The 27140-nt window shown below is 37.8% G+C and overlaps 1 long non-coding RNA gene across 1 annotated transcript in view; it reads left to right on the plus strand.

The window, feature by feature from the left end:
* The window catches only part of LOC103350790 (uncharacterized), a 772648-nt gene extending 751091 nt beyond the window's left edge, over positions 1 to 21557 (plus strand). The window contains exon 16 of the long non-coding RNA XR_011378436.1: positions 21339 to 21557. This is a non-coding gene — a long non-coding RNA (uncharacterized lncRNA). The remainder of the gene's footprint in view (positions 1 to 21338) is intronic.
* The last annotated feature ends 5583 nt before the right edge of the window (positions 21558 to 27140 follow it).

Consider the following 27140-nt stretch of genomic DNA (forward strand, 5'->3'; position numbering starts at 1 on the left):
GAGAGAGAGGTTGGTCTTCCATCCGAAGGTTCACTCCCCAACTGGCCACTACGGCCAGAGCTGCACTGATCCAAAGCCAGGAGCCAGGAGCTTCTTCCAGGTCTCCCACGTGGGTGCAGGGACGCAAGGACTTGGGCCATCCTCCACTGCTTTCCCAAGGCCAGAGCAGAGAGCTGGATCAGAAGTGGAGCAGCCAGGTCTCGAACTGGCACCCATATGGGATGCTGGCACTTCAGGCCAGGGTGTTAACCCGTTGTGCCACTGCACCGGCCCCTTCTACAAACTTTTTTTTCAACTTTTATTTAATAAAGATACATTTCCAAAGTACAACTTTTGAATTATAGCAGCTTCGCCCCCATAATCTCCCTCCACCCGCAACCATCCCATCCCCCACACCCTTTCCCATCCCATTCTTCATCAAGATTCATTTTCAATTATCTTTATATACAGAAGATCAACTTAGTATATACTAAGTAAAGATTTCAACAGACTGCACCACAAAGACACACAAAGTGTAGGTACTGTTTAGTATCTTCCTGTGGGATTTGATTCTAGCTGATTTTAGTTAAGCTGTAGGCTGTGTAAGTTTTATTCCTAAATTAAATGGAGCCTAACAAAGAGTTGCTAGTTTATTTTTCTAGGTCAGCAACTTTATCAATTATATTTTCCAATTAATTTACAATAAAAATTAGATACAAGTGAAACAAGTATGATTTTAAATGAAATTCTGCCCAATATATTTTGCATTTCTCCAGTGCCAAAATAAGATAATTTTAAAATTTCCTTTTACATATTGTCTTGGATACTTTGATTTGGTCCAATGGTCTTCCTGGATTCCCATTCTAGTTCTCCCTTATACTTGCTGAGTCATTACATCTAAATTCTAAACAGGATTGTCTCACTTGTTCTGTTTTTAATAGAAAGGTGATATTAATATCTAACAATTACTGTGGCAGTTTAATGACAGAACTAGTGTAAAATATCCATAAATGATACCACAGATCAGAATAATACAACCAGAAGTTGAAATATGCTTCTAAATTTTTCCCGTTAGTAAGATGAAACAGAAGTTAATATTAATTGTGAAACACTGTATGTCAGGAAGTCCTGTTATTTTTTCAGAAATCTAGTTGCTTTGAAGAACAGTTTCCTATCATGAAGTCTAAGATTAAATAAAATCAGGTTAAGATACAACCACGAGGCCATGTTCCCATCGTATGTTAGAAGCACTTTTTGCGTGAAGGTCATACATGGAAACTGTGAAACACGGATAGGATAACCTTTCCTAAGATTACTGCAGCAAAAGGGAGCATGTGATGGCACGGAAGGAACCTGGAAGGGCTCAGAGCAAGGCAGAATCACTCGGGCTCCAAATCCAAAATGCAGCTCCCTTGGCACCTTGTCAGATCCCTGGTCCTAAACACAAAGAATGCAGGTTTTAAGCAAGCCGATCCGGTAACTTTGCCACGGTCATCCTGCACACTAGCTGCCTATGTTATTCTAGGCCTTTTCCTGAGATCTAGTCAGGAAATACTGAAGTGAGAAAATTATTAACTTTTACTGGACTATGCATTTAACTGAATTAATTCTCTGATGAAAGGACTCCACAAAATATAGTTAGTGAAATGACAATTTTTTTTTTCGTTTGAGAATATTTTATCTATCCTCATGCTTTCTTGCTTTGTTTTGTTTTGCATAACAAAGACTAGAGGGGTTTGGCTTGGACTTCAGTAATAAAATAAAATGTAAAAGCAAGTTCATAAAGGACTTAAGGAATTCAGTACCAAGGAAAAAGTGCAAACATTCTGCATGATGACATAAGCAATCTATGTAGGATCTAAGGAGCTGCCAGTCTCTGTGACTTTTCCTATGTTCCTATTAATCACTAGAGGGCAACATATACTATACCTTTAACAGTTCACATATCACAATCAGAGTTGTATGAGATACAGGAAAGCAAAGAGGAAAAACTGGCAGTGGTCACATAAGTTATAATCACAGCTAACATCATCAGTTAATTCAGTGAACTGCATGAAATCAGTTATTTTAGTAGGAAAACCTACAGAGCAGAATCTTGAAGTTTTTGACTTTTGAAGATATGAAGCAGGCATGATCATCGCCCTCTGAAAGTTACATACACAATCATGCAGAACACAGAACGGAAGTCATGAAAGGGGAGTCTTGGAAATCTCTCCAGGGTGTTCCCATTATTCCTTTTCTCCCGTACAGCGTGCCTCATGACGCAGCCCCATTTTATTTCCTTCTTTGTGTTTTGTACCTGAGCTTATTCTTCCTTGTTTAGGTGTTTTTTTGTTGTTTTTTTTTTGTTGTTGTTGTTTTTTTTTTTTTTTTTTTTTTTTTTTTTTTTTTTTTGACAGAGTGGACAGTGAGAGAGAGAGAGAGAGACAGAGAGAAAGGTCTTCCTTTGCCATTGGTTCACCCTCCAATGGCCACCGTGGCCAGCGCGCTGCAGCTGGTGTGGTCTCCCATGGGGTGCAGGGCCCAAGCACTTGGGCCATCCTCCACTGCACTCCCTGGCCACAGCAGAGAGCTGGCCTGGAAGAGGGGCAACCGGGACAGAATCCGGCGCCCCGACTGGGACTAGTGTACCAGTGTCACAGGCGGAGGATTAGCTTAGTGAGCCACGGCGCAGGCCTCACTGTTTAGGTTTAAAAACAGGAAGGAAACTTCAAATGAGGAATGAGTTGGTGATTGACTATCACCAAAGAAAATCAAGGAGGGAACAAATGCATTAGGAAGCGCAGTTCTGATTTTTGTAGTTAATTTTTAAAGTACATTAATTTGTATATTTGCGTTTTAATTATAAAATACTATCAGTCCATCTTGGAATAAATTTGATTATAATAATGAATGAGTAAATAAAAAGTAAGTAAATGTAAGAAATGTATTTTCTACCCCAACCAGCAGAAAACCAAAACAACACAAATCCTGAGAAACAAATGAAGGGAAAAGATACAAGGCATGAAGGCAGAGAAACTGAACATGGTCAAAACAGACCTGTGTGTCCTACATGACAACATTTCATTCTAAAAGGAAGACAGTTTTTCTTTAGTTATATAAATTCCAATTCTGCTTCAAATAGAGCAGATGGGTAGTTATAATTACCAGTTAATATATTTGAGCACATACCGTGTACTGGGAATAATTCTTTATTTTCTCATGAAATCCGCATGCTGCATTTATAGAATCATGGAAATTTATGCATGTGGAAACTGAGACTTTAGAGGTTAGCACAGAGGTGGAGTTCAGAGCCCGTATCGTAACTACTGTGCTTTTACTGCCTTCTGTGGATGGAGACTAGCACAGTAGGACAACAGTAACAAACATTTAGGCATCTCCACCATAAAAGCAGAAAACGGGCATAGAAATTTCACATTCATTCTAAGTTGCTAATATTGCCTCTCCTTTCATTTGTCTAAACACCTGCATGGAAATAGTACCCAGATTCTATTACTTGTTAAATGCATGGAAGAGTTGAAACATTTATGAACTTAAAATTAATCTGGCTCAATTTAAATATAAGGAGTCTATTAGCACAATTTCAAGTAAGTATTTCAGGATTTTTTTTAAACTTTTATTTAGTAGATATAAATTTCCAAAGTACAGTTTATGGATTACAATGGCTTCCCCTCCCCCCATAACTTCCCACCCACCCACAACCCTCCTATCTCCCACTCCCTCTCCCGTTCCATTCACATCAAGATTAATTTTCAATTATCTTTATATACAGAAGATCAATTTAGTATATATTAAGTAAAGATTTCATCAGTTTGCCCCCACATAGAACACAAATTACCAAATACTGTTTGAGCATTAGTCACATCATTAATTCATGCTGAACTACACATTAAGAACTGAGATCCTATATGGGGAGCAAGTGCACAGTGGCTCCTGTTGTTGACTTAACAAATTGACACTCTTGTTTAAGGCGTCAGCAATCTCCCCAGGCTCTAGTCATGAGTTGCCAAGTCCATGGAAGCCCTCTGAGCTCACCGCCTTTGATCTTATTTTGACAAGGCCATAGTCAAAGTGGAAGTTCTCTCCTCTCTTCAGAGAAAGGTACCTCCTTCTTTGATGGCCCATTCTTTCCACTGGGATCTCACTTGCAGAGATCTTTCATTTAGGTCTTCTTTTTTTATTTTTTTCCCACAGTGTCTTGGCTTTCCATGCCTAAAATACTCTCAAGGGCTCTTGAGCCAGATCCAAGTGCTTTAAGGGCTGATTCTGAGGCCAGCGTGCTGTTTAGGACATCTGCCATTCTACGAGTTTGCTGTGTATCCCACTTCCCATGTTGGATCATTCTCTCCCTTTTTGATTCTGTCAGTATTAGCAGACACTAGTCTTGTTTATGTGATCCCTTTGGCTCTTAGACCTATCATTATGGTCTATTGTGACCTGAAACTGATCACTTGGACTAGTGAGATGGCATTGGTACATGCAACCTTGATGGGATTGTATTGGAATCCCCTGGCACATTTCTAACTCCACCACTTGGGGCAAGTCAGCTTAAGAATGTCCCAAATTGTATATCCCCTCCCTCTCTTATTCCCACTCTTATATTTAACAGAGATCACTTTTCAGTTAAAGGAATAATTGTTGCCCTTAAATTATGCATCCATTCATCCATTCATTCAAGACTTTATGTATTTATTTTCATCTAATTGAAAGAAAAACAGAGATTCCATCCCCTTGTTCACTCCCTGGGTGGCTACAGTGGCCGGGGCTGGGCTGGGTCGAAGCCGGGGGCTAGAGGCTTCCTCTGGATCTCCCGTGGGTGCAGGGCCCAGATGGTTTGGTCACCTTTGGCTGCTTTCCCAGGCACAATGGCGGAGAGCTGGGTTGGAGGTGGAGTGGCTGAGACTTGAAGCAGCACCTATATGGGATGCTGACACTGCATGTGGGGGTGAGACCTTCTGTGCCACAGCCTCGACCCCTCATGTCTCCTTTTCTTTGACACTTCCATGAGAATTCTTAAGGCAGAGGGCTCCACCCAAAAGGGAGTCCTGGGCCCAGCACAGAATTATTGATGTTATAGATATAGATTTCTGTATATAGTGATCTCCCCTTATATATGGGGACACTGTCCAAGACTCCAGAATATGTCTAAAACCCTGGGCAGTAATCAACCCTATGTTTACTGTTTTCCTGATGCATACATGCCCATGATAAAGATTAATTTGTGAATTAAGCATCATAAAAAATATAACTGGTAACAAAATATAGTAATTATAATAATAAACTGAAATAAAAGGTATTTAACACTTAAAGAACTTTAAAGCATGAATTTTAAGATTTACAGTAAAACAATCACAATATAATCTATGATGCAGGCAGATGTAAATTTGTCATCATAGTCATCAAGAAAATTTACTGATTCTGGCTTCAGACTTTATCAATTTATAAGAGGTGTTTAAGTCATGCTCCTATAATTGAAATTTCTTTCTCATATTGAATATTTTTAAGTAATTAAGAATGTACTTGCATTTTGAAGTAATGGGCTCTAGAGAGAAATGGTAAATGGATCAGAGGAAGCAATAAGAATTTAAAACAGTAAGTATGGGTTAAATACAAGACTTAAAAATTTTCATCTTCCACAAGATAATGTTAATAGTCAAAGAAACTATATGGCAAAGGTGAGGGGGACAGAGAGAAATTATGAATTAACTAGAGCAAAATATTTCCTTTGGAAGAAAATTTATTAGGAAGTAGAATCAAGAAATATGACAAAAGATACACGGATTAGTCTTGTTTAAATGTTTTACTACTTACAACTTTTTAAACTACAAATATCCTAAGGCTCTACTCTGCAGAATCCACCATTTTTTTCACTTTCTAGAAATGGAATAGTCCTTGAAATGTTTTATACCACCAGGGTGCCATTCAGTAAATTGCTTCTCCATAAGCACTAAACTGCACACTAATGTCTTGAGAAAGAAAACCATCCACTCCCTAGGATTATCAATGTTATCTCATTGGTTGTAAAAACACACCTATGAGGATGGAAAATGGAAATGAGAAGTATTTCTGTCATCTTATAGTTTGAAAGATGGAGACGCTGAACATAGAATGTTAGAATTATCAATATTCCAAATTGAATCTTCTAAATAAGGACTGCAGAACTCAGCTATCTGCATGTCCGTATTTGCAAAGCAAGTACTGGAAGCCATGAGAAATCTCCGACATCAATAACTTCTATTTGGTTTGTCATAGCAAGGATTCTCTGAGTCATGGTGGACAAATGAGAGAAATGGTGAGTGGATAAAATGTGGCGCTGGCAGGTTAAAAAGGAGCAGGTGAATGGGTAAAAAGTGTTCACATTTTACAGCAAGATAATATTAATCCTTCAAAAAGATATGACAGATAAGGGGGCTAGCTAAAAGAAATTATGACTTTGCCCAAGTATCATTTACAGAAATGTGTTTCATGTTTGTACTTTAAACAAATTTCTTGCTTACTTGCTGCTGTCTGCCCGGTGAGATGGCACTCAGGGAGGTGAATCCTCTCAGGGTGAGTCTTCAGGCAGTCCTAGTGGTTCAGTGCCTTCATGGTAGCTTCCCCAGCGCTGTCATGGACGCACGGGTGTTACTGAGAGCAGTCTTGGCTCCTAGGGCCTTCTTTGGTCACCTCCCTCGGTTCACCCTAATGCCCTAGTTCCTGCTGACACAGCTTCACTCTGGGTCGAAGTCAAAAAGCTCTTTACATATAGCTACCAGTCAGCTTTCTCCTCTCTTTTGCCTTCCTCCCTTCTCAGTCTTTGGTAGCTCCTTTCTACTGTGAGGACCCTGGGCCTCACATTCCACTGGACATGTCCTCAACTCCAAATCGAGAGCCTCCAGCTCCTTTCAGCAAGGTGTTCCTAAGCCCCTTCCTACGTGCTTGTATGGAAACACAAGCTTCTAGGGAGGTAGTTTATCTTCACGTAGTACCACCCTCTCGGCTTAAGTACTCATAAGATCAAAGCCACCCTTACTTGCTTTCTCAGAACTATGTGTGGGTGCTTGACAAATTCCTAAAGAGGGCCTATTTCCAGACTTCCAGTTTAATAGTGCATTCTGGATTTCAGGCTCTATTCGATACATCACGGAGTTACCATTGTGTCGTTGCAGGGCTCCTTGCCATAACTGTATCAATGTATTTGAAGTCATCTTTTACCTGTATCTAGAGAGTATATTTTTTCATGCTAATCATCTTGTTGATTTAAAAACAAGTCAACACACATTTTTCCATGTAATTATTGTTTATAGCCATTATCTGATTACTGCTAAACTAGTGTCTTTTTGCTTTTCACTTGTTAAACTTCTTACTCTATAAAGTATGAAGCCTCTTTACTATATTGTAAGTTTAAAATGTTATCTCAAAAGTAAAATAGGGAGAAGGAAGGAGGGTGGGGGGAAGGACAGGAAGGGAGGGAAGAAGGGATTATCATGTTCTTAGAATTGTATCTACAAATCACATGGAATCTGTTGAACTAATTAAAAATTAAAATTAAAAATTAAGAAAAAGAGAACACTGACTTGACTCTAAGGGGAAAGAACCACATTTGGAGTCTGTGTTCCATATTTTTAATGGAATATAATTTCCTGTTTAACTACTTACCTTAAAATTCTAATTAATACATTTCAAAAATGAATAATTGGTTAAATTAGAATATTAGAATATAAAGATGGGGTCGGCACTGTGGTAGAGTGGTTAAGGCCACCGTCTGCAGTGCTGGCATCCCTTATGGGTGCCAGTTCGAAGCTGGGCTGCTCCACTTCCCATTCAGCTCTCTGCTGTGGCCTGGGAAAGCAGTGGAAGATGGCCCAAGACTGTGGGCCCCTGCACCTGCAGGCTACTGGCTTTGGATCGGCCCACCCCCGGCCGTTGCCACCATTTGGGAAGTGAACCCACAGATGGAAGACCTCCCTCACTCTCTGCCTCTGTCTCTCTGCAACTCTGCCTTTCAAATAAATACCTTTTTTTAAAGCTTTAAATATGTACTAAGGAAGGAGACTTGATTTTTTTGTGAAATACATTTGTTCACTGGCTTCCTACTACTCTTTGCCTTGAGGTCTGAAAATGTGTGGTAATGGCCATATTGGCTGCTCTACTCGTTCTGAAACCTAAGGCTCTCTTATAGTTCTGGCATTACCAGTCGAAGATGACCTTGTGCTTCTAATATCATTAATGTGATTGCTAGTGCCAGGGTCGTTGATGTTTTCTGCACTGTTTTTCTTCTTTGTAAGTTGACCTGGTCCCTGCAATTCTTTGCCAGATCAAGAAGTACAAGATCTGGCCGGCACTGCGGCTCCCTTGGCTAATCCTCTGCCTGCAGTGCTGGTACTCCGGGTTCTAGTCCCGGTTGCGGCGCTGGTTCTGTCCCGGTTGCTCCTCTTCAAAGTCCAGCTCTCTGCTGTGGCCCAGGAGTGCAGTCCTTGGGCCCTGCACCCTCATGGGAGACCAGGAGGAAGCACCTGGCTCCTGGCTTCGGATCGGCGCAGTGTGCCAGCCATAGCGGCCATTTTGGGGGTGAACCAATGGAAGGAAGACCTTTCTCTCTGTCTCTCTCTCTCTCACTGTTTAACTCTGCCTGTCAAAAAAACAAAAAATACAAGATCAAGGCACGAGAAGATTTGGTGTCTGGTGAAGGCTCGTTCTACTTCAAAGATGGTGCCTTTAGCTGGGTCCTCACATGGCAGAAGCGACAACTCCATAAAACCTGTTTCAAAGACATTAACCCAATTCATGAGGGCACCATACATGAGAACAAAATGAAAAATTAATTAGATTGGCTACAAACCCATGTGAGCATTTTGCTGCTTTGTGTATTTCATCCTTTGATGTCAGAAAACTTTGAGCTCATTTGCCAGGCATGACTTTGATAAAATACACTGGCCATGTTACATTCAATCATTGCCTTCCTATCCTTAATATATTTTCTTTGCCCCCATCCAGTTTGAATTTTCTACCTACCCTATGCTTTAGGAGAGTGGCTTGTACTGGCTGCATCATATGGGCTTCTAGTCCTCTAACTTCTGGTTGGGGTCAGCTGAAGAGAACAGACAGTATGAGACTGGAAGGCAGAAAAGCAATGTTTTTGTTTTTGTTTTTGTTTTTGTTTTTGTTTTTGTTTTCCCAGTTCTTTCCCAGCAGATCCTGTCTCCCTCTCTCTAAAGACCTCCCATGGAGGTCTTTGCTTCATTCCTTAAATATTGTATTCCTTAAATAAAATTCTATTTCCTAGAGTGGAGAATGGTGAGACTATCTCTAGTTGGCAGCTCTGGGGTGCATTTGCCATTCCTTTTCAGTTTTTCTTGTTCTTGCTAATACATCAGTGAACCATCCCTTATTTAACTATCTTAAGTTGCCCATTTTGAACATGTCATTGGTTTCCATGCCCAGAAAGTATTATATTAAATTTAGCCTTATAAGTAATTGGGTTGTTGCCACCTTTGTGGAAGACCTGGATTGAATTCCCAGCTCCTGGTACCAGCCTTAACCCAGCCCTGACTGTTGAAGGCATTTTGGGGATGAACCAATAAATGAGAACTCTCTTGGTCTGTCTCTCAAAAATAGCAAATTTTTGTTTAAGCTTAGAGCACATAATAAAAATCTGCAGGTCATAGATGCAATATCTTCTTAATCTACTTTTAAAAGCTAAATTGAATAAATCAAAAGTCATATCATCCATATGTTTAGTATACCCTGTGCAAATACTTGTCAACCACAAAAGATAGGATAGTCAGGAAATCCTCCCACCTAGAACTTGTTAGCCTCTGGGAATGTCTGGGAAATAACTTAGAATGATTTAACACTTCCTGTGCACTGGTTAGACTATAGAAGCTTTTGTGTGGTTTGCTATCTTCACCTTTATTGGGGGAGCTTTCTAATATATTGAGTGACACTTTCTGTGTACCAATTATACTCATGCAATAGACTCCGGCAGTGTGGAAACTTTATAGTCCCTTTATATAGGGAAATGGAAATTGAGTCATTGAACATACAGCTGTGAGCCTGGATAAGTGGGGACATTGAATATTTCCTGCTAGATGACTTAGAGGTAGTGTATTCTGAGTGAGCTACCTATAAGTCATTTCCTAAAGTTAGCAAATATTCTACGGTTTGTTAATGAAGGATCAGAAACATTATAGATTGTAGAGTATATATGCAATGATAGATTATAAAACTTATTAGGTCATTAAATGATGTTTACTGACAGGAAAAATGAGGCGGGAAAAGGAAATTATTTTAAACATGGCAAATGCCACATAGTTTTAAGCAATCCCCCTGTTCCTTCTCTCTCACACTACCTTCCAGCTCAGATCTTTTTGATCAGGAAACTTAATATAGCTCTTGCAAGTTAATTGCTTTGGCAAATAGGCTCTTTGGTGCCCTACTTGCATTGCATTCCTTCTTGAATTATGTTTTCATTCCTTTGCATATTTTTGGTATACAGTATGTACAAGAGAGCCTTCAAAGAGTTTAGGGAAATGTATATTATGAAAAAACAATTAATGGTTCTGAAAGTTCTTTTCACCAAATAAAATTATCTTTTAAATTTATTCTTCTAATCTTTTGTATGTATGCATATATGTATGCATATATACATACATATGTAAACATGCATTATATCTGCATATGTATTACATATGTAGCTTGCCGTATATTTCTATTAAGTTTTTGGGTATTAAATAATATTTGCATTTCTCTAATCACTAACTGGGACAAGCACCTCTCCGTGTTTTGGCCACTTATGTTTCTTCTATGTAATGCCTCTTCATATTCTTTTTCTACTGGAGTTAATTTCTACTGGAGTAATTTTTCTACTGGGTTAATTATTTTCTGTTGATTTAAAGTAGGTATGTAAATGCTTTGTTGGCCTTAACATACTACAATCATATTTTCCCATTTGCTTTTTAGCTTCGGCTTTCCTTAAGGTGTCTTTAGATCATGCATGGTCAAGAGGGTCAGTGACATCATAAAAGGGGCAAATGGTGCTTTTGGAGTAAAAAAAAAAAAAAACTGTATAAAAGGTTTTTGGACATCTAAAACTTAACCCTACATTAATAAATCTGATAATTTCTCTCATGGGGTGGTAAATTTAATCTTTTCTTTTCACAGTAAAAGAAAAAGGCAAGTACTGCTTTTGACAAGATTTTCTTAAATTACTCAGATTTATCAGTTATTAGTTTTTGGTCAATAAAAATCCAATTTCTAAAAATTTTCCTGTATGGGACTTCATGAATTTTTAAAGTCTTTTATCTAAGTTATGAATCTACCTGAAAATGTTATTTTTTATTTATTTATTTTTGACAGGCAGAGTGGACAGTGAGAGAGAGAGACAGAGAGAAAGGTCTTCCTTTGCCGTTGGTTCACCCTCTAATGGCCACTGCAGCTGGTGCACCGCGCTGATCCGATGGCAAGAGCCAGGTGCTTCTCCTGGTCTCCCATGCAGGTACAGGGCCCAAGGACTTGGGCCATCCTCCACTGCACTCCCGGGCCACAGCAGAGAGCTGGCCTGGAAGAGGGGCAACCGGGAAAGAATCTGGCACCCCGACCGGGACTAGAACCTGGTGTGCTGGCACCTCAAGGTGGAGGATTAGCCTATTGAGCCACGGGTGCTGGCCTGAAAATGTTACTTTTTAAGTTTGTGACATGGGTGTCTGTTATACTTTTTCTACAAGGGTGACTAATTGGTCCAGACTTTTTTTAAACATTTCCCTATTTTCCTACTGATATGTAATACCAGATTTTTTATAAATAATTTCTGCATGAAAGCATGTTTCTGGTCTCTCTGTATTACCTGTTATTAGTTAACACGTCTATTTGTTTTGTGATACCAGAAGAATCATGATAGATACATTTTAGTAAATTCATTCCAATTATGCCTTTCTATTCAGAGAAATAGATCTGGTGGTCACTATTCCTATAAATATCTTAAAATCAATGATCAGTTTCCACAGAGGGAAAAATATTGGAATTGAGGATAATACATGGAATACATAAGTCACTTTTGGGAGAACTTCATGATAGTGAGACTTTCTATTTAAGAGGCTAGGCTCACTATGTTTTCTTTATAGTCAGCCAGTAAAGTTTTATGTTCCATAAAAGGCTTGCACATTGTTTTAGATGTATCCTTTGATAGTTTGTTTTATTTCACTATTGGAAATGGTTTTTCTGTGCAGATAATCATATTATCTGCAAACACTGAACCTCTTAAAAGCCACATCAGTAAGTGTGTATGAGTGTGTGAGGGTGTATATTATTTTTCTTATTGAAATAATATTAGTCCCTCAGTTACAGTATTTATGGAAATGGTAATTGAGGAATCTTACTATTCTTGTAACAAATATTCCTATTTTGTTTAATATAAGCCAGAAAGTGTTCTAAGCCTAAAAGTTTACTTAATTTTATCGTCGTAAGTTCTTGAGTTGAGCATTGTTATTACTGTAGTGCTCAAGATGAGGAAAATGAAATAGACAGGTTAGCAGATTCCTAGTGCCAACCCATTAGTAACTGGAAGAAGCAGGGTTCACATGCAGGGTTCTACAAAGGCTGCTGCACTTTGTAGCAATGCTCCCACTTGTCCTTTTACTTTATCTATCTTTTCCTTTTTTTTTTTTTTTTTAGATTTACTTTGTATTTATTTGAAAGTCAGAGTTATACAGAGAGAGATAGAGACAGATCTTCCATTTGCTGGTTTATTCCTCAAATGGTTGCACTGGCCGGGACTGTGCCAGTCCAAAGCCAGGAACTTGGAGCATCTTCCAGGTCTCACATGGGTACAGGGGCCCAAGCATATAGGCCATCTCCTACTGCCTTCGCAGGAGCATAAGCATGGGAGCTGAATCAGAATTGGAGCACCTGGGTCCCAAACTTGGTAGGCCATGACACCAGCCCCTTACTCTTTTTCTTAATAAAATATTTGTAGCATGTTATCTGCTGTGAATTTTTTTATAGCTATAACTTTCCATGCCAAGGAAGTTCTCTTTTATTTAAAATCCATTAGTGCTGTTTTTTCTTAAGCATTCAGTCATCTCAAATACCTTTCTTGCATCTATGAAGATAATGTAACTCACACATAGAGAAAAATTTATTAACTCTCTAATATTAAAACAATGGGGCATTTGTGGAATAAATACTAAATTGTCATAATAATTTTGAAACATTGGTAGAATCAGTTTACTAATATTTTATAGGATTTAAAAAATACCTATGTTCATGAGTAAGCTTGTTTTCTAATGTTCCTTTTCCATATTACATAAAATTATGCTAGATTAATAAAATATACAAGGGAAGACCCAGATTTTTTACTAGTTTCTAGAAAATTATGTAGAAATCTTCAACTACTTACTAATTATTTGGTCAAATTCCCCTGTAAAACCGTATTTGCTTAGTATTTTCTTTCACCCTCCCTATATATTTTAGTTTTCATGATTTAACTTTGTTCAAGTTAGTATAAAAGCATTTTGGTCTTGCTAGTTCTTTGAGACTTTGATTTCCTTTGAGGGCTCCCACGTAGATGTAAAAATCTGGATACTTTACTCCCATTAGTCTGTCTTATAACATATCAAATTCAAGTCAGTTTAAAGACCCTAAGAGTGTAATGGTAAGTTTTCCATGCCTCCCATTCCCCGAAATTTTCAGCTTCAGCTCTGTCTTTAAGTAAGAAAAAGAAAAAGAGAGGGAGAAAGAAAGAAGAAACTGTAGATGAACTTGGGTATGGTAATATTTTAGATACAGCATAAAAGGTATGACCTATGAAGGAATAACTGATAATTGGATTGAACTAAAATCTAGAAATTTCTGTGTGGGCTGGCATCCTGGCACAGCAGGTTAAGCTGCCTCCTTTGATGCTGGCATCCCATATGGGTGCTGGTTCCTGTCCCTGCTACTCCACTTCCATTCCAACTCCTTGCTCATGTGCCTGGAAAGAAGCAGAAGGTGACCCAAGTATTTTGGACCCTTGCATTCATGTGGGAGACCTTAAAGAAGCTCCTGGCTTGAGGCTGGCCCGGCCCCAGCCATTTGAGAAGTGAACTGGCAGACGGAGGAATGGAGGATCTCTCTGTCTCTCTGTCTCTCCCTCCCTCCCTCTCTGTGTAACTCTTTCAAGTAAATACATCTTTAAAAGAAATTTCTCTGAAAAATATCAAGAGATTGAGGAGACGAGTCAGACTAGAAGACAATATTTGGAAAGACACATCTGATAAAAAACTTGTTCAAAATAAACCAAAAAGAACCATAAGAACAATAAGAAAGGCAACAATTCAGTTCAAAAAATTATCTAGAAATCTTAACACACACCTACTAAGAGAAGATAGGCAGAAGACAAATAAGCATGCGTAAAGGTGCCCCCCATCTTCTCATCTGAGAAATGCAACTTAAAACAAGTGACCATTATGCACCTGTTAGAATGACTAAATTCGAGAACACTTGCTATATCCAACGTTGGTGAGGATGTGGAGCAACAGAAAATCCATTTTCTTGCTGACAGGAACTCAACATTGCTGGCCTCTTCGGAAGACAATTTGGTGATTCGTTATGAAACAAAATAGACACCACATTACCCAGTTCCTATTTATTCCCTCAAATAAGTTGAAAGGATATTTATAGCAGCTATACACATACTTGTCAAAACTTGCAAACAACCGAAAGTTCTTTAGTAGGTAAATGGGTATATAAACCGTGGTAAATCTCTAGACAATGGATTACTCAGAGCTAAGGGGGCACCTGGCTCCTGGCTTCGGATTGGCGCAGTGTGGTGGCCATGGCGGGGTGAACCAATGGCCAAGGAAGACCTTTCTTTCTGTCTCTCTCTCTCTCACTGTATAATTCTGCCTGTCAAAAAAAAAAAAAAAAAAGCCGTGGAAAGACACAGGGGAACTAAATGCCTATCAAGTGAAAGAAGCCAGTCTGAGGAAGCTGTCTACTTACAGGACATGTTGCAAAAGGCGAAGGACAGGAACAGCAAAAATATCTGATTGCCGGGGGCAGGTGGGGGAAGGGGTGAATAGATGGATCTCAGAGATTGTTTAAGGCAAATACTCTGAAGGTGATGGTGTCTATATTATCACTTTGTATTTGCCCAATCCCACAGAAGGTACAGGAGCAAGAGTAAAACGTGATGTAAATGGTGGACTTCGGATGATTATGCTGCATGTTGTGTCCTGTAGGCTTATTAACAAGTGTACCATTCCACTGTGGGAATGCAATCATAGGGGAGGCTGTGAGTGTTGGGGGGCAGGAGATAGACTGACAAATCTTGTTACCTTTCTATCTGCTATGAATTTGAAACTACTTTTTTAAAAGTTTCCAAATGGAAGCAAACAACTGAAAAAGCAAACTCAACAAATCACACAGTTACATATGAAAGGAGTTAAATAGAATTAAAAGATAAGAATATTTTGATGCAAAAATTGAAATGTATGCATAATTTTTTCAAAATGCATATTTCCATGATTTTTTGAAGACCCTTCACATATGTATTTCTTCATCATCCCACTTGTATTCATGGCCTATTGGGAAAGTTGTGGAAAGAGGCCATGAAACAGATGATTTAATTCACAATATTCCCATTTCAAGCTACAAGTGTGTCAGAAAGTTTGTTTACCTTGGTAATTTTCTCTAGGGATGAATCTGCATACACTTTAATTTCAGAGTGACGTGTTTATCTATAACTATCGTATTCTATTTTACAATTCCATTAGATAGCTTATGGATTCCTGCTTTGTGACTTTGTCCTGATATTTATCAAGACTCTTCCATGGACTTTGTATGAGCTACTCAATTTATTCCTCTAATGCAATCTGTGAAAAATATAATCAAGTATAAGGGAGCGGGGTGTGGAAGAAAGGCAGATGGCATGAGTGATATCTCATTTTTCTGACAAAGAATATAACAAGGATGGAAAATGATACGCCGTGAATCCATTGCAGTGACAAAGATTGCAATGAGAATCGGTCCGAACATCAGCACGACTGCATTCTCATTACGCTCTGCAGATACTAATCTGCTGCTCCTCCTCCTCAGAGGCTGCACCCGTTCTCCTCTGGCTGATGAGGCTTCCGCTTCAATTTGCTTGAAAAGTATTTTTTACACAAATGGGTCATTAGGAAAAGCTAGTAATAATTTTTTTTAAAATGATGCTAGAGCTCTAATTCTATGACTGGTCAGGAAGAGATATTTTATTTGCCTGTATAAAATGCTATCAGTTGGCAATAGAATAAATAGCAGGGTTTCAATCCAAAGTGTCCCTTTGTCCTAGCACACAAAGCCTGATGATTGTGGTGTTTTCAGAACAAGATGTAGATAGAAGGTTGGATAAACAAAGAGAAGTTCATATACATAGTCTCAGTGGTCTTTATATAAACTATATTGTGATATTTTATTAGCATAACACTGATGAAATTATCTAGTGATAACCTCAAGTATTTTAATGAAATATAAACTTTGATCATTTTAAGTATCAACCTATTTAGTAATATATGAGTTTGTCACAAATGAGTTTAGAATAAATTGAAAACATGGTAAAGTTAATTCCTACAAAAAGATGTGGCACAGTGTTAATACTGAAGCTTAATAGATTTTGAAATATATTGATTTTTTTTTTAAATTGTAACTAATGTCACAAATAGATCTTTAGAGTAAATTACTACAAGCATTAACAAGTTAGAAATAAATGTCTTATCAAGCACTGTATTAAGATTCAGACTCCTGAGATAAGTTGATAAAAAATAATAATAAAAGTATAGTCATAATAATAGCATTACTCAAGAAAAGAAATTTAATCCAGAAAATCAAAGAGAATCAGCTGGAATAGAACTGTTAAGAATTCACATTTTTCAGCTTATAGATAAATGGAGATTAATGCCTTTCAATTCTGGTAATAACCAATTACAACATAAAAATATCCACAATAACAAACTATAAGATATCTTGAAAGAAATGCCAAATTGTGTAAAAAAGCTGTCTTTGAATATCAAACAAGTTTAAAAGTAAGTACTTATTGTGTTTTCCAGCTAACATCTTTTATTAATATTTCAGTGAAATACTAGAAACACTTAACAAACAATTTCTGTATATCATTTGGTAAAATAATTAAAAAGTACTTACTAAAATTTTAGCAACCACCTGCTGTACTAGATATGAAGTTGTACTATCTAACTATACTGACTCAAACGGTATGGTATTCAGTGTGAAAATAAAGGGACTGATAATCTAGATTTCATTGTAGATTGTGCATACATAAGTGGTTGGCATATTAAATTTGTGTTTTGAAGCTGTAGAAATATATTTATCCATTGAATTAATTGGTATCTATAAGGGAAATACAATATTCATCTTACCCTAATCACATTTCACATGTATATTCAGTCTAAACAGAAGATCTAAAACAATGAGTGAACTAGAATAAAACAAGTACATATTTTTTAAAAGATTTATTTATTTTATTTGAAAGGCAGAGTTACAGAGAGGCAAAGGCAGAGAGAGATCTTTCATCCACTGTATTACTCCTCAGATAGCCGCAAGGACCGGAGCTGCGCCAATCCGGAGCCAGAAGCCTCTTTCGGGTCTCCCACGAGCGTGGAGGGGCCCAAGGATTTGGACCATTTTCTACTGCTTTCCCAGGCCATAGCAGAGTACTGGATCAGAAGTGGAGCAGCTGAGACTCGAACCGGTGCCCATATGGGATGCGGGCACTGCAGGCAGTGGCTTTACCTGCTTTGCCACAGTTCCAGCCCTGTACTTATATTTTTAATGAGATAGGGTATTAAAGCTGAAAATCTGTATGACAGATGACACTATTAATAACAGGAAAAACACAGGGAAAATGCAGAATTATGATATCATATTTATTAAGAATTTGACAAATCTTAAAAGATAAAAATCATATTGGTAAAGACGCATGAGAATAGGAAAACTGTACTTGTATTGCTAATAGAAATCCAAACTATTTTTGGAGAATAAAATGGTGCTCTTTATTCACATTTAATATTCTCCAGCTTTTAACCAATGAATATTATTTGTAGAAATTTCTTTTACACGTTTATTTTCCCAGAGTACTCAAATTTCAGTAAAGAATAAGAAAGCTTATGGGATGGGATAGGAGGCTTCAATTAAAAATTTTCTAAAAATTAATTTTTTGAATAGCAAATTATGGAGAAGGAGGAACAGAGACAGGGCCAAGGGGAGCTTCCATCTGATGGTTCATTCCCCAGATGGGTGCAACAGCTGGGGCTGGGCCAGGGTGAAGCCAGGAGCCAGAAACTGCATCAGGGTCACCAAATGTTGATTGAATTAACAGATCATCACAGGGAACTTGAATCCTCATATTGAACAGAAACTAGTGAGATGTATTAAGCAATAATACAATTATGTTCTCTGTTAATATTTTAAGTTCTTTAGGAGTAAACGTAACGGACATGATTCCTTAATTTGGGAAAGCAGGCAGGTGCTTGATCTTCATCATTTAACTACATTAGAGAAGAAGCTCCTTTATCCTGAGTTGCCTCTTCTGTCAATGGTGTTATTCTTTCCAGGCACACATAATCATCGGATCCCTGGTCCATGATAATTAAAGGTTACCTACCATCCTGCTTCTTGATCTAATAGTAGAAGCACATAGCTCTGTATTTGACAAATAATGTGCAATACCTACTCTGAAGGTACTGTTTTCCAAGACTAAGACCTCACATTTTTAATTTATGCTAAACCTCGCTCCCTATGAGTTGAAGGTGTCCTCTCCAAAATTCAGCTGTTGCCACAGTGAGGCAGGAGCTTTAAGAGGAGTTTGACAGACAGACCTCCAGCCCTCACACAAGGGAATAAGGCCCAGAGAAAAGGGGCTTCCCAGGGTACTCTCCCGGCTTCTCTTTCCACTTCCCACCATGGGAGGGCAGCAGTCTGCCTCCCCAGAGGGTGCCCCAGACAAACGTTCTGACACCTTGAATTTGGACTTGCCAGCTTCCAGAACTGTGAGAAAATAAATTTTTTCTTTATAAGTTTCCTAATCTAAGGAATCCTCCGACAGTAGCACAAAATGGACTAAGACACTTAATATACTGTACTGAAGTGCAAATATAATCAGCAGTCAGTGAATTGTCTAGGAGATGCATGATCAGTTCTTTAATGCTCTGTGATACATCCATCCTTTGATTTCATATGTCGTGGCCTTACATGCCTCCGCATAGGTTTTTCTATGAGACCCTGTGCTCCTCCACCATCCCCTAGAACACCGTCCTTTTTAATGAATTGCCCTTTGAACTAATGCATTAGTGAGAATGGAGGAAGGATCAGAGCATCAGCCTGTTACTGTCTCCTGTTACTGTGATCACTGTGAGGATCAATTTCAGGATATTCATCAGTCCCATATTTCTCACGTTTATATTCTCTGAGATTGCAAGGGAATAATCTTATAACCCTGGGCATGGAAATACTCATGCTTCCCCTGAATAACTAGTATATTTGTAATTTTATGTGTAGATGAAGGAAATTGAATGCTATCTTTTATTGGTTGCAACAATTTCATAGTCAAGTCTTTGATGCTTGTGCAAGATTTTAAGGAACACATTTTGTTTGTCACCCTATTTTATATTTTAATATGTTTGCTATATTGTAAAGATATTTTCTTGTATGGGTATGTGATTAATTTGAGTTGAATTAAATCTTTTTTACAGATTATATTTACTAACATGTTTCCATGTAAACATACCTATCATCATCCCTTCAATTTTGTTTTTTAAAGATTTATTTATTTGAAAGGCAGACCTACAGAGAAGAAGAGAGAGAGAGGTCTTCCATTGCTGGTTCGCTCCCCAAATGGCCACAATGGCTGGAATTGAACCAAACTGAAGCCAGGAGCTTCTTCCTAGTCTCCCACATGGGTGCAGGGTCCCAAGAACTTGGGCCGTCTTCTACTGCTTTCCCATAGCAGAGAGCTACACTGGAAGTGGAGCAGCCGGAACTTGAATTGGCACCTGTATGGGATGCTGGCCTGCTGGTGGCGACTTTACCTGCTATGCCACAGCGCTATCCCCAGAATCCCTTAAATTTTGATGGATCTGGTGTCTCTTGGTGAAGTAACAGACTTGAAATTTTAGTGTCTATACCATGTCATAAATCCATGGAGCTAAAAATTATTTGAAACAATATGAAATAGTCTTCCACTCCCCATAAAATATATGCCCTCTCCCCAAAGAGATAATTTTAAAGTTCATAACCAAATATTCCTTATTAAAAGGAATACTAAAAAATCTTGTTACAAATATTGCATATTCCAATTTTTATATGAAATGCTTATTCTATAAAATTGTAAGAATCTTAATGGTTCACAATTTTATTCATCACATCTACAACATATCATTCAGTATCATATGGAGTATTCAATAAGTATTTATTTGAGTTGGAAATCTTATTGAACACTTTTGATACCCTGAGTCTACACCATGGCCATGGCTAATTGTATTAGATAGCAGGTGAAAGAGGGATATTCCTTTGTCACCTCTGGAAGATCCAGAGTTTGGGCTTTTCTGGAAACGTGTAGGTAGATTATGAAACTGGTTACAAAAGGTAACTGAACTTTTAACGTGCTAGTTACTTAGGTGGAAATTATGGCAAAATCAAAGCTGGATTGGAAAAGTCAAAGCCAAAACAAAACAATAGCAAAACAAAACAAAAACTACACCGTGCGACACGCAAAACTTGCATAAAACTTACATAAAGCCAAGTTTTCAGATTTCCGGGGATGCTCCATTCCTGGTTCCTGCCCTTCCCGAGCTTTCCAGTGAATTTCCCTGTTTGTTTAATCTATTATAAGCAGATCTTTGTCTTTCTGAGGCTACTAGTACATGATCAAAGTGAAGCAACTCAGGAAATGCGGGTGCAAGTTCTCATTCAACTTAGAACTAATGTGCAGAAAATAAATAAGTTAGCTCTGATTTTGCCTTTTACTTAAAAATAATTTAGGTTGAAAAAAAATCAGTGTTTACTATTTTGAATAGCATAACAACCTCAAAATACAAGAGAAAGCAGGAATGAAATTTCCCCCCCTCAAAAAACATTAAGTTGTTAGAACATTGATTCTTGAGTTACCTTGATAATAAGTAACATGAATCCATGGATGTTGACAAAAATTCCTCAGTGAGGTTTGAGTCACCTTATTTCAAAGAGTAGCTAGACTTTCAAATCATCCTAAGTAGTAATAATTATAGAAATTGAAAATAGCTTAAACTGAGGAGTCTAATCAGCTCTGCTTAGGGCTAGATGCAAGGTTTTAAAACTTTAGACTTTTTAAGTGCCAGCTATGGTTTCATTTCTTGTTTTCTCTTGAACAAAAGCATTTAGTCCAGTACTCCTGTGAGATAAGAAGCTGATGGACTAAATGGATGCAGCGACTCCATCCAGGCCAGCGGCAGACAAGGTACAGAATTGATTTTATTTATTGGGAAAAATGACGTTGCTTTCACATTAATGGTAGAGAGATAGTTCCAAGAAAAACCCTTTGCTTTTAACCTCTTCACGAGGGACTGGCATGTTGATTCCCTACTGGTCTAGGATAAAAAAAAGAAAAAAAAAATACCTGGTTGAAATCTTGGGTTTTAAAATTTTTTTTTTAAATTGATCTTATTAGCATTTTTATTTAAAGGGACTATGTAGTTCATTTTGGAGCTGTGATTAAAGGAAAGGAAACGATTATTGGTTTTATTGCATTCAAAGCCTGTGGAAACATTTCAAAATGTGGTATTCTGTTATCTCCTGTATGAGCATATCATCACCTGAGCTTTGCACATCTAATTAGTATCTTAATTTATTTTATCACAGAGAATAAAATAGACCAGAAGACTCTTTCATAAAAATCTGGCAATAAATTTCCCTAGAGACTGCTATTGCCTGTGGAGTAAACACATAGAACACAAAAAGCATCCTTGTGTTGTCATTCAGAATGTGCAAGTTTTGATGGTATACATGTAACTTTATGATACAAGCTGTGGATGGTAGGTAGACTCAACTTATGAAACAATATTCAAAATGTGTCTTCTAGAGAAGAAATTCTATTAAGATATATCAGGCATATCAAATATATTTCACTTACTTTTAAGGTAATTTTTGTTAAAATTGGTGCTTGTACATTTATAAAGTTGTTACAACTGATCCTGTGAATGTATTTCAGATAACTTTTTACTCTTTTATCCTTTAATTTTAGAATTACTGTGAGTGAATTGAAATGAGTTGAATGAATGACAATACAAAGTACTGCATACAACAGAAAAACATTTGAAAACTTATAATTTAAGGTTTAACTTGTGTATTTATTAGGGAAGGTGATACTAAATATTTCCTTAGAAAAGTTCATTCTGCCATTCTGTCAATTCATGAAGAAGTTGATTAGATAGGTAAAAAATGAAATCCTAGTATTTTGTGAAATATAACATATCAGTGGGAATTCTTGACTTTTAACAGATCAGATCTCTCAAACAATAGATATCTCATGGAAAAACTGCCATATAGTGCAAATTAAGACATTTCCATTTATTAGAAAACTCTTTAAGCAACTTTCTTTTCCATAATATCATATAAATATTTAGGATAGTTCATTGATTCAAAATTATTATTGAAAGAGGGAGGTGTTCTGGGTACCTGGTAGTTGACTGGTTTTCTGTCACTTCTAATCCCAGATGCAGACTCTAAAAAACTGAAGGCATCTCACTTGCAAGGGTGTCCCAAGGTTCGTCAATGGAGTTTCTGACATTAGACAGCCTGAATTTCAAGGCTGATTCCATCACTTGCTGGCCCTACGACTGTAGGCAAGTAGTGGGACCATTTTGGATCATCACTTTACTCAATTGCAAAATGTGATTGAAGAAAATAGTGTCTAGCATTAATTTTAAATTTTATTTTCTCTTGATTTTTAAAGAGTACAAGATGCTTGAACCATATTAGCTTTTAGTATATATTTTCTTAGAATGTTTGACAAAAATCCAATTTTTTGAAATAGGTTATGACCTTCTTTGTCTCATGACAATTTTTGACTTAAAGTTGACTTTGTCTAATACAAAAATAGCCACTGAGTGAAATAAGCCAGTTCCAAAGGGACAAATATCATATGTTCTCCTGGATCGCTGACAACACCAAAAAGGAAACCTGTTAAAGTGAAATGAACACTATGAGAAACGGTGACTTGATCAGCCCTTGCCCTGACTGTTGATGAACAACTTGATACGTTATCCCTCTTAGCATTTTTTTGTTTGTTTGTTCTACTTAATACTTTTGGTTGAATACTGTAATCAATACACAGTTATTCTCAAGTGTTGAAACAAAACTGAAAAGTGATCGCTGTTAAATATAAGAGTGGGAATAAGAGAGGGAAGAGATGTGCAATTCAGGACATGCTCAAGCTGACTTTCCTCAAACGGTAGAGTTAGAAACATACCAGGGGATTCCAATTCAATCCCATCAAGGTGGCATGTACCAATGCCATCTAACTAGTCCCAGTGATCAATTTCAGTTCACAATTCATCATAATGATAGGACTAAGAGCCAAAGGGATCATGTAAACAAGACTAGTGTCTGTGATTACTAGCTGATAGAATAAAAAAGGGAGAGAACCATCCAACATGGGAAGTGAGATACATAGCAGACCATAGAACGGCAGATGTCCTAAACAGCACTCTGGCCTGAGAATCAGCCCTTAAGGAATGTGGATCCGGTGAAAAGCCCATGAGAGTATTTCAGCCATGGAAAGCCAAAACACTCTGGGGGAAAAAGAAAAAAAAGAAAAAAAAACACTAAACACTAAATGAAAGATCTCCGCAAGTGAGATCCCAGTGGAAAGAACAGATCATGAAAGAAGGAGGTACCTTTCTCTGAAGGGAGGAGAGAACTTCCACTTTGACTACAGCCTTGTCTAAATATGATCAGAGTCGGTGAACTCAAAAGGCTTCCATAGCCTTGGCAACTCATGACAAGAGCCTGTCCTTAATGTGCTGTACATTGTGATTTAATGCTATAACTAGTACTCAAACAGTATTTTTCACTTTGTGTTTCTATGTGGGTGCAAACTGTTGAAATCTTTACTTAATATATGCTAAACTGATCTTCTGTATATATAGAGAATTGAAAATGAATCTTGATGTAGCCGGTGCTGCGGCTCACTAGGCTAATCCTCCACCTTGTGGCGCCGGCACACCGGGTTCTAGTCCCAGTCAGGGCGCTGGATTCTGTCCCGGTTGCCCCTCTTCCAGGCCAGCTCTCTGCTGTGGCCAGGGAGTGCAGTGGAGGATGGTCCAAGTCCTTGGGCCCTGTACCCCATGGGAGACCAGGATAAGTACCTGGCTCCTGCCATCGGATCAGCGCGGTGCGCCGGCTGCAGCGTGCTGGCACAGCGGCCATTGGAGGGTGAACCAACGGCAAAGGAAGACCTTTCTCTCTGTCTCTCTCTCTCTCACTGTCCACTCTGCCCGTCAAAAAAAAAAAAAAAAAAAAAAAAAGAATCTTGATGTGAATGGAAGGGGGGAGGGAGAGGGAAAGGGGAGGCTTGCGGGTGGGAGGGAAGTTATGGGGGGGGGAAGCCATTGTAATCCATAAGCTGTACTTTGGAAATTTATATTCATTAAATAAAAGTTAAAAAAAATAAATAAATTTCTAACTTAAAAAATAATAATTTTAATTATTCTTGGTAAGAGGGAAAAGGATTGTAAGCAGGTGTGTGTAATGTGATTGCCATTATTAAATCATCCTTCTTACTAATATATGCTGAATGGATGGCAAGAACATGGCACGAATGAAAAGATGGCAGTGAAATTACCCAGGTATCTCAACATGATGAAGATGGCTCAGACCGGGAGAGCAGTCGAAGTGGAGAAAAGTCAATGGATTACAGCCATCATTTGGAAGTAGATTAGACAGGACTTGATGGATTGATTGTCAGTCAAGAGAGACAGGGAGAAATCAAGAATGACTTTAGGATCTAAGTGTCCATTAGCTATAATTTTATCAAATAATGTTAACTTTTAGTAGAATTAAATGTACACATAGCAATTTTTATGTTGAAAATGGAATATGCAATACCCACATCGGTGCAAAATTATTCCTGAGAATAAAGGAGCATGCTTTGGGCTGTATAGTATTGCATTAGAAATGAAAAGAGAATAATATATGTCCATTTAAACTATTCTTAGAAGATGACCCTCTCCCAAATGTCCCCAGAATGCTTTGTTGGGAAAATGTCAAGCCTCACTGGCTTCAGACCCTTTTTCAAACTAGTGTTGCTTTGTGATCCTCAAATCCTTGCAGAATTGTAATCCCCTGCTGAGGAAACTGGTATGGGGAATACCTGTAACACACTTGGTAAGCATTTACAGGAGTAATTAAGTCATTTAACTTATTTCAGTAGGTTTATAAACACTGTGTGTTCCTAAACACTTGAAAACTGTAAGGGTTAAAACAAGTCTGGCATCATTATAGAAAAGTGCATGCATCCAGTAGCATTCCCCTTGTCACTTGAATAGCACTCAATGCACTCAAAATTATAGCTATTACAGAAGAAATTGCAAGTTAAATATAGGGAAGTGTATAAACTATGTTTATCACCAGCACAGTGCTAAGCACTACTCATGCCAATATGACACCATCAGAAAAAGTCACAGAAACCATGACACCTGTGTCTTGTTCAGTATTTTTTTTCCCACTTTTTATAGTATGACTATGAGTTTAGCGTTGTAAGCAAACGTGCTTTTTCTCCCTAAGCCTGCTGGATACCTACTGAGCACCTATTAGTCCCCATGACCAGAATTTCATTGCATGAACACTATACAGGTTTTTTTTTCTTGTGATACAGATTGATCAGGTTGACATTTTCCTGAGCTGTCTTTTTTTGTTCAAAGAATAGTGTAAGCAGCTAAAATTTAGATTATAATATTCATTTGTTGATCTCTTCAGTGTCACTGAATTAGATAGAATGTCCTTTATGTTGAATAAAGAATGCCCCCACTCTTTACCCAAAGCTTTCCAAGTTACAGCAAGAGAAGCAACTGATAACATAAACAAATAAGTACAATCTACAAAACTGATAAAAAGAATCTCATACTCTTCAAGCATTACATTTAATTTCCCCAGCACTGTCAGAATTGAGGACTACTTTGTTGACTGACCTTCAATTTCATTTTTGCTGTAGGTAAACATTAGTAAAATGGCCTAAAGTCAGGTACTTGCAGAGTGAAGAGTAAACTGGTTCTCATGATAAATAAATTGGAAAGTTGGCCCTGCAATCCTGGGGAATTCTGAGACTCTGGCAGTTGGTGATCAATAAGAGCCATGCATACTAATGTACATGGCTCCAGGAAATTAGCAAATGGGAGAACATTTGAAGTCGCCTCTTCTGATAGTCCATACTGACCTGATTTGGTTTCGTTTTGTTATGTCAAGCTGAAGGCTTCTGTAGTTGGCAAATTGCATGCACACAGAAATCTTCCTGATTTTGCTTTGCAGTGTGTTCTCTGCAAGTAACCATACCTGGAACGAAGTAAACATTTTCTGTTTAGATAAGAAGTCCCAGTGCATAACTGCAGCTTTGTGAAGGCAGCAGCTGATTACCATAACTTGTTTAACACTATGGCATCAACAGTTGAATTACCACTTTATAATATATCCTTATCTTTCTCGCCCCATGATGGACCAGGTTGTTTAATTCATACTGGTCTATTACAGAATGTACTGATTTGGCATAAATTCTTCAGCGTGAGAACACTTGTTAACTGTGAGAACTTGTACCTATAGTTGAAACTCTAAGCCTCAGATTTATCTCTTTTCTTTATTAAGGTAATCATGATTTTACTTCTAATGTGTAAAGAATTAGATCAGGAAATTTGTATAGAAATCTCAAGATATCTTGTATATTTTAAGCTCTCCAAGTGTGCCAGTTACCATCATAGCATTTTAACATCAAATTAAGATGTGGTTTTCAGTTTTAAGATTCTGAATATTTAAGATTATGACACTCTAACATGGTCTCAAAATTTGTTATTCTTGGGTTTCTTATGACCTCTGAACACCTTTTATATTCAGGATCTTCAAAAAGTTTGTGGAAAATGCACATGTCAAAGGGTTTTTTTTGGGGGGGTGGTACCAAAATAAACATCTTT

This window comes from Oryctolagus cuniculus, chromosome 8, assembly GCF_964237555.1.
Source record: "Oryctolagus cuniculus chromosome 8, mOryCun1.1, whole genome shotgun sequence".
Classification (NCBI taxonomy): domain Eukaryota; kingdom Metazoa; phylum Chordata; class Mammalia; order Lagomorpha; family Leporidae; genus Oryctolagus; species Oryctolagus cuniculus.